Source organism: Tenrec ecaudatus, chromosome 2, assembly GCF_050624435.1.
Source record: "Tenrec ecaudatus isolate mTenEca1 chromosome 2, mTenEca1.hap1, whole genome shotgun sequence".
Lineage (NCBI taxonomy): Eukaryota > Metazoa > Chordata > Mammalia > Afrosoricida > Tenrecidae > Tenrec > Tenrec ecaudatus.
Genome location: NC_134531.1, coordinates 27,119,963 through 27,132,559, shown reverse-complemented (window position 1 = coordinate 27,132,559; position 12,597 = coordinate 27,119,963). Strand labels below are relative to the sequence as shown.

Here is a 12,597-nt window from a genome sequence, read left to right as displayed (position 1 = left end):
CATCATAAAAAAAAAAAATCTTACCATAGTGAATGAGGAGGGAAGTGCAGAGTGGAGATCCAAAGCCCATTTGTCGGCCACTGGAAATCCCCTCACAGAGGGGTCTAGGGGAGGAGATGAGTCAGTCAGAGTGCGATGTAGCACCGATGAAGAATACAGCTTTCCCCCAAATCCTGGATGTTTCCTCCCCACCAACTACCATGATCCGAATTCTACCTTGCAAGACTGGATAGAGCAGAGGTTGTACACTGGTGCATATAGGAGCTGGAGGCACAGGGAATCCAGGGTGGATGATAACTTCAGGACCAGGGGTGTAAGGAGTGATACTGGGAGAGTAGAGGGTGAGTGGGTTGGAAACGGGGAACCGATTACAAGGATCTATATGTGACCTCCTCCCTGGGGGTCAGACAACAGAAAATGAGGTGAAGGGAGACACCGGATGGGGAAAGATATGACAAAATAATAATCTATAAATTATCAAGGGCTCATGAGGGAGTGGGGAGCAGGGAAGGAGGGGGAATAAAGAGGACCTGATGCAAAGGGCTTAAGTGGAGAGCAAATGCTTTGAAAATGATTAGGGCAAAGAATGTACAGATGTGCTTTATACAATTGATATATGTATATGTATGGATTGTGATAAGAGTTGTATGAGCCCCTAATAAAAGGTTAAAAAAATGAATGAACCGTTGAATCACATGATTTGTGAATTACATGCTAATAAAACTACTTAAAAAAGAAAGACTACCTTTTGGTCATACTTATTGAATCCGTATGCTGAGCAAACAATCCAAGAAGCTGTGAAGAAGAGGAGCACCAAGGTGGAGGAAGCTGGTCTACAACCTTTGATACGTAGATGAAACAACTTCGCTGGCTGAAAGGGGGAGGGCTTGAAGCACTTGCTAATGAACATTAAGGTTCAGAGTCTTCTGGATGAATTGCGATGCAATGTAAAGAAAATAAAAATCCTGGATATTGGATCAATAGACATAAGTGGATAAAAGATTAAAGTTGTCAATGACTTTATCTTGCCTGAATCCCCATCATTGCTCATGGAAGGATCGGTCAAGAAAGAACACAACATGTTTTATTTATTGTGGAAAATAGAACCCAGAAGAGAGTGTATGTTGACAAACATCAAAATTATAGACTTGTGTCTATTTTTTCCACACAGAATATAAAAACTATTTAGTAGAATGAACTTAATGTCATTGAATGGATTCTGACTCACAGTGTCCCTATAAGGCAGAATAGGATGGATTCTTCAGGATTCTAAATCGCAGTTAGTTTATGGAGAAAGAAATCGCCATCTTTTTCCTGTGAAGCAACTGGTGAGTTGAAACACTGACCTTGCAGTTAACAGCCAACTGCTTAACTCACTGTGCCACCGAGGCTTTAAAATAATAGATTTAATCGGCAATTAAGGCAAAGTCATCTATATTAGGGGACTTCCAAAAGTCCATGTACATAACTAAAAGATAATGGGAATTTCTCATGCACTCTTAGAAGACCCCTCAGATGAAGTGAATACGCACATATACCTTCCCAAGGTCTTACTTTGAAGTACTTCATAAACAACACAATACACACACATTTATATGTACAATGCTTGTGTTAGTATACAATAAAATGACAAGCATAATGCGTAAAATCATTTTAGCTTATCCCCCTTCTGGTTAAAGTGTCTGTTTCTAAGTGAATCAGGAAGGAGTTGATTGATAATAAATGAATAATAATCCTCAAAATTCTTTGGTTTGGTAGCCATCATAAGTAAATTTACTGCTCTTTTGGCAAAGTATAAGTATTTCCTTTACTTCTGAGAAAGATAAAAGCTAGTCTGAGTGGATCAGTATGAGAATTATACCCATCTTCATCATTTTGATTATTTGCTGCATTGATGTTTCAAATTTAGACTTTTATATATGGATATAAAAATTAAGAGAGCCAAAAACCACACTCAAAGCAAACTAATTGGAGAGTTTTATGTAAACACCAGGACATTTAAATAACCATTGAAGTCGTGACTCTTTAGTAGGGAGTTAGTCTTTTCTGCAAGTGAGATGGTTCACTTTGATCCAATATACGACTTTCCCAAGGAAGTTCACAGTCAGCACTGTTGGTAAATCTAGAACATTATTGTACATACAATTAATATAGACAAATTGAGAAATAGAATAAATATAGTATGCATTTTAATTCTTTGATACAAGTTATTTTAGTATATTTTTTTGGGCATGTGTGCTTGACAATGAACACAATTATAAGGAAAACATATTTTACTTAAAATAGAACTTTAAAAAAATAATTCAACAATCAAAAATGGTTTGTGAATTTTAAAAAATTAAACATTATTTCCTGTAGTTACTGAAATAAAAATTGACAAAATATGCTTACCTCAAACTTTCTGCATTACACCATTCCAGATTAAGACTCCATATGATGAAGCTTAGCCTCAAAGGTATTCACTGGAAAGGCTATAAGCCATGGAAAATGGGGCTTAAATTCAAAGTGCCATCTCAGAAAGCATAATAAAAATAGAGTTTCAGTCTTCCTCAAACACAAATAGTAATGTCGTAAAAAAATGAAATATTGGGTGTATGATATTGCCATCTTATTTTTTTCTAGTCGTGTTTTTCTCAGATTTTCCATTATGCTAGAAAATAGCTCTGTATCCCATGAATGTAATCTACTTTTGTTGATAAACACACAAAAATACTTTGGTGAAATACAAATACATATCAATGAAGTCTGATGGTATGATAAGGACAATTCCAATAGCATGTAAAAATTGGATATAATCATGTAAATCAAATTTTATTACACTGATTCAGTACAAACATGCTATAGAATTTCATAATTTATTATGTTGATAATCTCTTTTCTACACCTGACGACACAATACATACACCCCCCATGAGGTAGTCATTTGACAGCGGATGCCAGCGCTTCAATCTTACTCAACACTCAGTGAACTGATTTCAACTCAAAGAGACACTTTAGAACAGAATAGAACTGGCCTACATGATTTCTGAGACTTTAAATGTTTACAGAGGTAGACTTTCTCTCACATAGCTGCTGGCGGCTTCAAACCGCCGACCTTGGGGTTAGCAGCTCACCATTTAACCTACTGCACCATTGCTCACTGTGCCACAAAACTAGGTAAATTTAAAGGCAGAAACTAGATTAACTGAGAGAAAAGATCAACTGACAGAGGACTTACTATTATCTCCAGATTCTTGAACTGTTACATCTAGTATGGCTCTGGCAGTGTAGTGATTACACGTTGGGTTGCTAATTGCAGGGCCAGTAGTTCGAAACCACCAGCAATCCACAGGAGCAAAGCAGGGCTTTCTACTCCTGTAAATAACTACAGTCTTTGAAATTCTTGAGGCAGTTCTACCCTGCCCTACAGGATAGGATATCTGTAAGTTACCATCAACTCAACAGCAGTGAGTTAGTGTGCTTCTTTATGTACATGTGCGCATGTTCTTACATTTATCTTAAAATCCCCATTAAGGAATGAGCCCCTTATTTCTTAGTGGTTGCCCCAAATTTAACCTCATGTTAAGAGCTTCCCATTTTCAGGCCACATTATCCCATATTAAAGGAAAATAAATCATTTTTAAATTATGTTCTTACAAAATATATTCATCTTTGTTGTTGTTGTTGTTGTAAGCTCTTTTATTGTTACCGCGTCCCACCCCCCAACGAGCCCACATGGGGCAAGGCTCCATTCTTTCAGGCTCCCTGTAAAGGTGCTACCTCCTTCAGAGAATGCTGAGGGAGGGTGCTGGCCCGAGTGGTCCTGGGCTCTCCCTCCCCCAGCCCAGAGCCAGGGAAGGGAGGTGACAGATGGTGATTGATGGGTGGATGGACAGACAGACAGAGGGCCGAGAGAAGATGGGACAGAAGAGGGCTGCTGCTAGGACAAGCCCAGCCAGTTCCTTTCAGCCTTGCACCTTGGGGGTGGGGGAGGGGAAAGCCAAGACAGACCGGCCTCCAGGGACAGTCAGATCTGGACCCAGCTTGGCTGCCACCCTTTAGGGGGCAGGGGGTGTCATCCAATAAATGTGGACTCAAAATGGTTGTCACTGGTGACTTGAGGCTGCAGATTCCCTCTTACACAGCAGGGCCGGTGAGCGTGTCACAGGCCATACCAGGAGAGCAGCCAGCCTGGGCCTGGGACAGCCAGGTCCCGAGGGTGGCTCACCCACACGTCGTAGATGCTCTTGTTCGGAGGCACGCCCTGGAACAGGGCGTCGAGATCCCAGAGCAGCCCAGGGGATCCTTGGGTTTCAGGGGCCACCCCGTAGTAGGCTGGGCTGGTGGCAAGTGGGCACCCAGGACAGGAGGTGGTTGGGAGGGGAGCCAAGGGCATGACCACATTGGGGGTATAGATGGGCAAGTAGGAAGTGGGCAGCTGCCCCCAAAGTGGGGCCCTGTGTCCCCCATCAGATAGTCCTCCTCGGGTGTCTGGGGTGCCTGGCAGTAGTTGCAGAGGCCAGGCCCTGGGCTCTGGGGAGAGGGGAGGGAGCTGAGTGGTCCCCCCTGGGATGTCTCCCCCTCACCTCTTGTGGGTCCAGGGAGTGAGCAGAAGGGCCACAGGGGTCTTTCAGAGGGCTGGGGTGGCGTGGGCACCCTCTCCTGCACGCCGCACCCCATGCTGCCTGGAGCTGAACTTTTCTTTGGAGGCAGATGGGGCCAGTGTGATCCCTCCCCTGGGTCTCCCAGCAGGGACTTGATACTGAAGCCTTCCTGGGGTGCTGGTGGGGGACTGGGAGGCTGGTAGGGCCGGCCCAGTAGGACATAGGGGCCCAGATCCTTGGCGAAGGCCCCTCCAGCGCCCCTGCTTAGCTAGCGCCGACACAGAGCTGTGTTCTGCAGCCGCAGGGCCTCAGCTGGGATCAGGCCCACGTCCACCACCCAGAAGTTGCCCTTGGCTTGAGGCTTTGAAGGGTCCTTGGGCACCTTTCGGAAACATGGGTTGGAGGAGAGGTTGTGTCAGATGGAGTCCTTCCAGCCCTCATAGTCGTCCCTGAAGAAGGGGAACATGGCCTGGACCTGCCGGATGATCTGGGCTAGTTTCAGCTTCTGGGACGGCGCAGCCTGGATCACCAGGGCGATCATGGCCAGGTAGGTGTAGGGAGGCTTGTCATGTCGCAGGTATCTTTTTTTCCTCCTCTTGGGAAGCTGGGAAGGGGACTCCACCCTCGGGGGGGACCAGGTGAGGGTCTCTGCTGGGCCCCATAAGGGCAGCAGGCAGCCCCGGCTGGGGCCCAGCCGGTGGAAGTGCACAGGGGACTAGGATTGTGTGAGGAAGCAAAGCTGGGATATATTAATCTTTTATCATTGTTTCGCTCACAGTTTTTTATAATGTATATGTAAAGGACAATTCTGAATGGACAATTATCAGTTATCAAATCTGATACAGACAAGCAGCAATATAAACCATGATAATGTACTAGTGCGTGTGTGTGTAGTTTAGCATAAAGCAATATAGAATTTCTAAGATTTCACTCCTTACGGGTCAGTAGTTAAAGCAGCTCTGTAGCTTCTCACTGTACTTACTACCTAATAGTGCTTTTCCTATTATTATATAGTAGTGTTTTTCCTATTACTATATAGTAGCGTTTACAGTAGAAACAAGAGAGGAATGGTGTGACTTTGTACCACATACTTTTGACGTGTTTGCTGGAGAGATCAGTCCCTGGAGAAGGACATCATGCCTAGTAGAGTGGAGGGACAGAGAAAAAGAGGAAGGCCTGCAACAAGATGGACTGCAGCAGTGGTTGCAACCATGGGCTTTGGGCTCAACCAGAAGACAAATTGTGAGGATGGGGCAGGTCCTGGCAGTAGTTCATCTTGTTGGCACAGGGTCACTATGTATTGAACTGGTTTTATGGCACCTACCAGCAACAGCATAGGAAAAGTACACACTTTACTTTTATTACATAGAATAATAAATATTGTTAAATTTTGAAGACTTTATTTCACGAGACAATTAGTTTCTATATTCTCAGCACGAAGGCTAGTTTCTATGTCAAATATGTGTGCCCTTATCAACATTGCTGCCAAGTGGATTGCAACAAACATTACTCTAGTAATTTTCAGCAACAAAGTGATTCTCAATTTTTGTGGCTGATTGTGCTATCCATGCCCACAATTGCTCTTTAATAATGCTACCTAGTCTTTAATTTACAGTCAAAACAATTGCACATAGGAAATGAGGCTGACTCCTTTAAGTGTTTTGGAACCATGGTGTTAGGTGCCATCTAATTACTTTTGACACACATTAACTCTCTAAAATAAAAATAAAACACTGCCCAGCCCCATACCATCTTCACAATTGTTGTTTAAGTCCATTATTGCAGCCACCATATCAGGTCATTTGTCGCTGTCCTTCCACTTTACCAAACCTGAATGACTGGTCTCTCCCAATAACATGTCTAAAGTATGTCTGGTCACCTTAGCTTCTAAGGAACATTCAGAATATATTTCTTCCCATTTAGATTTGTTTGTTCTTTTGTGAGTCCTTAGTACTTTCAACATCCTCCCCGGCATCATAATTTAAATGCATCAAATCATCTTAGGATTCCTGAGTTCGTGTCCAGCTTTCACAGGTATATACTGTAATGTAAAATACCCTGCCTTGGGTCAGGCACACCTTAGACCTCAAAGTGGCATCCTTGCTCCTCAATTTGTCTGCAGCAGATTTAGCCAAGGAAATGTGACATTTGATTTCTTGACTTCTGCCTCCCTGAGCACTAATAGTGGATCCAAGCTAGACTACATTTTTGAAAACTTCACTATTTCATGTCTATTTATCATCATGTTACCTATTGCTCCAGCTGTCAGGTTTTGGGTTTTATTTATATAAGTTTTAATATTTACTATAGGCTACAATCCTTGATCTTCATCAGCAAGTACTTTGTGTCCCTTGATTTCAACCAGCAAGGTTGTATCATCTGCATACTGCAAGTTTTTAATAAACTAATAAGGCTCTTAATAAATCAATCCTCATGCCACATTCCTTTTCAAGTAATCCAGCATCTCCAATTACTTGTTCAACATACAAATTGACTAAGTATTGTGAGGACACAACCCTGATACATAACTTACCTAATGATAAATCACGCAGTATACCCTTATTGTGTTTGCACAAGTGCCTCATGTTCCATGTGCAGATTCTGCATGAGCACAATGGTCTGGAATTCCCATTCTTCTCAATGCCATTCGCAATATGTAATCCACACAGTTGAATGCCTTTGCATCGTCAATAAGACACAAATACCAGCTGAGTCGACACTGTGGCTGCAACAGTGAGTAAGCTGTAAGGATACAGCCACTCTTCCAGAGCAGCCCTTGGCCTCCGTGTGCGTGGACCAGGAAACCCATCGATCTGCTTCAAAGTTCCGTACACTTGAGACGACTCTTCTGTTCTGTCTCATGGTTTCCTTGTCTTTGTTCCACCCCACAGTCTCCACACTACAGAGTCTGCTGCTCTAACTCTAGCCTCTTCCAAGGCAGGTTTCTTGAACAAGTCTCTTAATGGCCCTGGGATTTCTCTCCCTGCCCCGGATGGCACTTCTACACAGAGGGATAGCGTGGATGGAGGTGTGGTTGCTGACCTAGGGCAGACCATACCCCCAAGAAAACAAATGTGCAAATTGATCCATGTCCTAAGCTCAGGAATTAATCACACCTCTCTCCTGGCCATTAGCATACCTTCCCAAATGGGACTAGAGCCACATGCACAATAGGATATTAATTCCAGAATTATAATGTATCACCTACGTACTTATGCTGGAAGGTCATCTCAATTGACTTAAATTCAAGAGTCACTGCCACCCAGTTGATACCAACTTCTAGGGCGGGGTAGAACTGTTCCTGTGGCTTTCTGAGACCCTCAATCTTTGTGAAAGTGGAAAGTCCCTTCTTTCTCCCACAAAGTGGCTGGTCCTTTCTAACTACTAACCTTGCGGCTTAGCTGCACATCATGTAACCCACTGTGGCTTATCTTAATTGACTGCAGCTCATTATTATATTATTATTTTGTAGTGACAAATATAATTACATATTATGAATATGTTTGTGCTGTTAATATATTATTCTGATTGCTTTATCTTTGAGTAAGACTTGAATTCAGGTTGTGTTAGAATTTTATGTAAAAATCCACTGTAACACCAAGTTTTTACACAAACTTTGCCTTTTTGTACAAAACATTACACAGAAATTTCAAAGTAAATAAATTCAGAGTTAAATAATATAATTTCAATAATAAACACCACATTTAAATGTTTTTAACAAGTATGGTATGGCCCTTACCTTGAGACAGATGAGGATCTGGATCTGTGGACACATGTGGAGAGGAAGTGTGGAGAGAGAGACAGTCATTGTTGGAAGGGGGATCCCTTTCCATAAAATCCACTGGTTGATGGTTTTCAGGAGCGTTTTCCCCCTTTCTTTGACTTTTCTCACTAGGACCTGGCTGGCTTTCTCTTAAAAAAAAATCTGTCTCCCTTCCCCCTCTTCTCTGCTGTCCCTCTCCCAGGGAAGAGGTCACATGTGGATCCTGAGACTCCGGATAGGGCAAGATATGACAAAATAACGATGTATAAATTACCAAGGGCACATGAGGGAGGGGGAAAAGGGGAGGGAGGGGAAATAAAAAAGAGGACCTGATGCGAGGGGCTTAAGTGGAGAGCAAATGCCTTGAGAATGATTGGGGCAGGGAATGTATGGATGTGCTTTATACAATTGATGTATGTATATGTATGGATGGTGACAAGAGTTGTATGAGTCCCTAATAAAATGTAAAAAAAGAAAAGAGGAGAAAAAAATGATTAGGGCAAAGACTGTACAGATGTGCTTTATATAATTGATGTATGTATATGTATGAACTGTGATAAGAATTGTATGAGCCCCAATAAATTGTTAAAAAAAATCTGTCTCATATGGTCTACTTTTGGCATTTCCTCAGCTGTTTTCTAAAACAGTTACTACATTGTAGTCAACAATATCAATAACATGGTTAACCAGTTTCTTTTCATGATGACTCTTTTCAAAATTGCTTTCTTAGAACCATGTTTTTTAATCTAAAAAGAGTACAAAAAGCCAGAAAAAAACTAAGAAAAAATATAGCAAACGTTTGCAATACAGCCGTAAAAAGTGTAAACAACGCGTACTAACAATGACAACTAACGCAGAGTGACCGAAACACAAACTGCTTTTGTGTACAACAATCATGCGCATTGGGTCCGATTTCGATGCTTTGTTCTGAGCTTTGATGTAAAATGTTCTCTATATTTCGCGGCGAAATGCCAGGACTTCAAGTGCTGGTGTGATGCAGTACTGGGGTTCCATGTGTCTACAGGTGGCGGTCCTGGATTGTTCAGTAGAATCAAGCTAGTCACTGACGTCATCAAAGGAGGGAGGGGCCGAGTGGGAAAAGAAAATGCAATGATGGAAGCAAAGGCAGGTAAACTTATTTCTATCTTCACACATTTTTTTCAGAAAATAGGTTTAAAACTATCTTATGGAGAGTCCCCAGTATGCAATTGAGGAGCCCCCACACCGGGAGTCTGACGTGGAAATTGCTGACAGACCTGCTGAGGACTTTGACCTTGAAGCGCAGGTGGAGGCAGAGGCTGAGGCAAGCAGTCTTGGTGTCTGCATTTCAAAAGCAGTACTGTGTAGACTGGGACCTGGCTTGGAGGATATGCAAAAGAGGGCAGGTGGCTCTTTCTCAAGTATTTTTTTCCCAGTCTGTATGGAACCCTAGGAAATGAGGATCTCAATTTGGGGACTAGATGGCGCAGCAAACCCCACAATGTGGTACAGCTTACAGGTTGGAGAAGCCGTTACTCCTATTGCTGCTATTGAAACAGTAACATACAAAACCCTCAGATTTTCAAATCTGGGATTTAAGAGGACAGAAAAGTATCAGACTGTGGTGGTGAGGTTACTATTCAAACACACATTGTACAGTTGAGCGCAAGACCGAACTGAGATTTCCAAATCAGAGTTAGTGCCTTGCTGGAGGAAGAAGAGTTACAAAAAGCCATTTCAATGGTGCTTACACATAAGCACGGCATAAAACAGGTCCCGGTTCCCTCAGAGATGGCAAATCTACGTGAGTTACCTGCCTGGAAAGACCAATAATGGCAAATAGTCCAAAGATCAGCAAGCAAAGGCTCTGGCCTTGCTGAGGCAATGAGACGGTGAGTTGAAACATTGAAGAGCAGACAGTAACTGAACTGCTTCTGCGCATCGGAAAGAAGAGTTCAACACGGATCCCTTTGGAATCAGTCAAGTGTGCGTCACGACAACATTCAATTCACATGACTCCCGGCATATGCTAAATTGATGGCAGTGTTTGCAATAAACACGGAAAAGGAGTATTTAGTTGGAAAGGCAACTCATTTTGATTGAACCGAGTGACTGTATAAAAATATACCTTTCTCGTGTTTAAGACATATATTCTATTTGTATGGAACTCTGACTTAAATATTGTCCTAATGAAGAACGCAAAACACAACAAAACACTATCTTATGAAGACACACTTTCATTGATGGTATTATTTTTAATATGTAGCTCCATATACTTTTTGAAATCTTAAGAAGTCACAATGCTAGTTAGAATGTATAATCCACTGAAAATTTTTAACTTTTCAATCTGAACTATGATTTTATGAATGCCAACCGTAAATATATAATATTTAAAGAAAGAGGGCATTTTCCTACTTAAAATGTAGGTTTATCCTCCAATGAATACTAATGAAATAACCTCACATTTCTACAGACATTTTGGTTTATGCATAATTATAGATGTTAGCTTTACCCTGACAATGTTCATGGTTTTATTGAAGCAGCTGATAGTTTCAAATTTTATAAGTTGCTCAAATATTGGGGTAAATGTTTTTAAAAAGATCTATATATCCTCCCCAAGCCCTGTGGAGAAATGAAAAGCCTACTTTATTTTGCTCCATTCCTGGATATCTGCTTGAGAGAATTTTGCTTCAATGCCACTTTGAAAGTAAGAGGCCCTTGTATTCGATTCCATCAGCTGAAAGCAACAAAGCATAGCAATTCTCTGCCCATCCTATTAATAGACTCGCAACTGAAGCAGAGGAAATTCAAGGCCTCTTTTAGATTTGGGAGAATTTTACAGCAGCATCACAAGCAAGAGAATGTAGAAAAGAGCACACAAAGCAAAATATACTTTTTATGATAGGAGACTATTTGCTTCCCAAACTCTTTACACTGATCTAGCATTTTTCCTTCTCAAGCTAAAACCACATATGTGAATTCTCTTTTGCTCTATATGATATTGAGGGAAAGTTAAAAATGCCAATATGTCAATGAAAATATGTGCAAGTTCTTATCAAATGAAGAAATATAATTAGAAATAAATATATGAGCCATCTGGAATTGTATCCCATGGATGTGGCTTGGTTAGTTATCTATCACAAGGGGGAAAAGATAATATTTAAATGGCATCGATATTCTTCTTTGACTATAATATCAAATTTAAATGGAATATACAAAATCTTTGCACCCTTTTAATTTTAGATAGTTTAGGGAAATATTGAGATAGCACATTTTGAGTTATCTCTGCAAAAATTCCAAAGCCAAGCAGAGCTACAAACTATATATTATTTTATGTTTTAATATTTTGACAAAAATTTAAATGTTAAGTGTAGTTCTCCACTTGTGTGTTTATGCAGGGATCTATAGAGAAACAAAACCAGGGCATTCATGATTAGATAGAGATTTATACAGCAAGAAGGAATATAACAGCTAATCAGTCTACACAGCAGTACAGAGGGTTCAGTTCAACTCGCTTCCATGGAACAGCTAATATACTGGAAGTCCTTCAACTCACAGAGTCTGCTGGGTAAGCAATGCAAGGCAACGGAATCTCCAGCCTCCGGCTCAAGCAATATACACACCAGCAGTGTGGTGAGGCAGGTCTCAAAGGAACATCAAGCTCTAGCAACATGATCCAATGATTGCCCTGGCCCACAGGTGGTATAGCTCACAGGTTGAGGCAGAGAGCTAGCTACAGCAGCAGCAAACGCAACCCAGGGCTCCAGCAAGCTCTGGTCATCAGACAGCAAGAGAGGGGCAGGACTTGCCTAGCCATTTATCACCTTTCCCTCCAATCAAATTGTGACCTCATTAATCCCCAATGTTCCTACTGGCCACATTGGCATAATAAACCTATCGCAGTTCAACCCTTGACAACTTGGGACCTGTGCACAATTCTTTAGCCAAATATACTTTGCAGACATTAATTAAATCACACTTACATCTCCATACATATAATTGAAAACACACTGAATCTAATTGTATTGAGTACATCACACATACGCAAAGGAATGATATTCAATAAGCACCAATTAAGAAGATAAACTGATAATCATAAACCTTGCTTTTGCAATTAATCACATGGTCATAACTAATAGATAGAAAGAACTAACTTCTTTTACTACCCATTCTGTTTTACCTTTGCTCTTGGGCCAGCACCTCAGCTGGCGATGGTTCTTTGCCTGGTGGGGTGACCCAGATCTTCATTCCTGAGGGATCTGGGTCATTAGC

The 12,597-nt window shown here is 41.5% G+C and overlaps 2 pseudogenes; one reads left to right on the top strand and one right to left on the bottom strand.

The window, feature by feature from the left end:
- Positions 1-4,141: 4,141 nt before the first annotated feature.
- Positions 4,142-5,245, bottom strand: LOC142440731 (forkhead box protein H1 pseudogene; annotated as a pseudogene).
- Positions 5,246-9,781: 4,536 nt separating this feature from the next.
- On the top strand, positions 9,782-10,248 carry LOC142440729 (ADP-ribosylation factor-like protein 1 pseudogene; annotated as a pseudogene).
- Positions 10,249-12,597: the final 2,349 nt, after the last annotated feature.